Genomic DNA, 1,851 nt, shown 5'->3' with positions numbered 1-1,851 from the left:
CATTGTTTTTAATAAACGCTTGTTTCAAAATCTGTCCAGTCTGCTTGAATTCTGGGTCCAATGTTCTAAACCTTCGGACAGGATGAATTTTTCTGTTATAAATAATAAATATTTTACTTTTGCTTACAGAATATCAGAGCAGTTTTGCACAGTTGCCTCTGTCATCCACAGAAACTTTCACCATTCCATGGTTGAGCAAAGCGACGGCCCTCAATGTCAGCCCTGAAGACCTTAGGAGGACCACAGTAGGGCAATATCGAGAACTGCAGAATTGCAAATTTTTCATAGTGGCATTTGTTTTTACTTTATTTACAAATAAACAACAAATATTCAGGTATATTAGAACAGTTACTACTAATAATAATAATTATAATAAATTATAATTCATGTTTACATTTTGTCCAGCAGACACCAGTAAAAGCTTTATAAATGATAACTTTTTGGATTGTCTTACTAGCAGAGATGGGTAGAGTAATGAAAGAAAGGAAACAAAGACACTGGTTAAAGTTCAGGAAGTAGCGGAGTTGGGCATTGAATCTCCTCAATGGAGCAAATCAAGTTATTTTATTTTCTTTCTGGTTCTAATATGTAATTTTCTGAAGACCAGTATGTGAATAGTCTGTATATGGGCATACCAGATATACTGTTTGTTCAAAATACAATTGGTAACGGAGTTTGATCTCACACAGAATCTGGTTTTCTTTAGTCCTAAGTGTTTAACTGCATGGACATTAAAGTAGCTAGGTTTGTAGCATTGGTTTGTCTGAAGGATAATGTGTACCTCCCAAAAAAAGATTATCAAAAGCTGCCACTGAATCGTAATGTATATGATTTTAATTGTTATTGTAGTTTTGGAAAATTTGAAAACATTTTACGGGTTTAAATACCATTAAAAGTGACTTAACATCACACTTTTAATCTCCAATTATGTCCATGAATACAGGCAGAGAGAACTACTAATAAAGGTTAACGTATAGAAGTGCAAAATTCCATGTACAAAAATGTAGATCAAATGACAATAAAAATATACAAAAAAACGTGTACACTTACATTAGACCATTTTTTCCTCACTGGCTCTTCTTATTACTTACTTAAGACAATAATATTAGCCCTCAGTTAAGCTTGAAAATGAACACATATTGTAAAGACTCATTGATTCATGCCAGTATGTGTTTACTAAGCAGGGTTCATCAGAATCTGAGTCAGAATCACTTTATTAATCCTTTGCGGGAAACTCTTCATTTGTGTGTTGATTGGAGTAAGGTAGAACTCACAGAATATAGAATGGTGATGGGTGTTATAGAATATGGCTCTTCACCTTCATGTTGTCTTTTATCGGATCAATAACTGGAAATAGAGTCTGATTTTTTATAAAATCTCTGTTAACATAAGTAATTGCTGAAAGGGGTGTAAGCTAAGAGGAAATCAATAGTAAACCATTTAATGAGAGAAATAAGTAACAATGAGTATAAAATGACAGTTACCATGGGTTAATTTAGCTATATAATATACGATGTTCAGAAATGAAAGGATATTAACCCTGTTTTGAATAAAGAAGTAAAAATATTTTTTGATGAATTATTTTAATGACATCTACTGCTTTCTTAATGTTCTCTTTTTAGTTGTTTGTGAACATTTCAGTCAATTCAAATTGTTTAAAATTCAAGTTCATTCAGAAAAAACAAAACAAAAAAAAATCCCATCTTCCTACTTATCCTTTAGTTATTTGAGTCACTGTTGCCCTTCTATCAGCTCCAACCAGTCTGGCCATTCTCCTCTGACCTCTGGCATCAACAAGGCATTTCCGCCCACAGAACTGCCGCTCACTGGATGTTTTTTCTTTTTCGGACC

This window comes from Cyprinodon variegatus, unplaced genomic scaffold (genome assembly GCF_000732505.1).
Source record: "Cyprinodon variegatus isolate N-32 unplaced genomic scaffold, C_variegatus-1.0 Scaffold12, whole genome shotgun sequence".
Taxonomy (NCBI): domain Eukaryota; kingdom Metazoa; phylum Chordata; class Actinopteri; order Cyprinodontiformes; family Cyprinodontidae; genus Cyprinodon; species Cyprinodon variegatus.
This window is presented reverse-complemented; position numbering follows the sequence as displayed.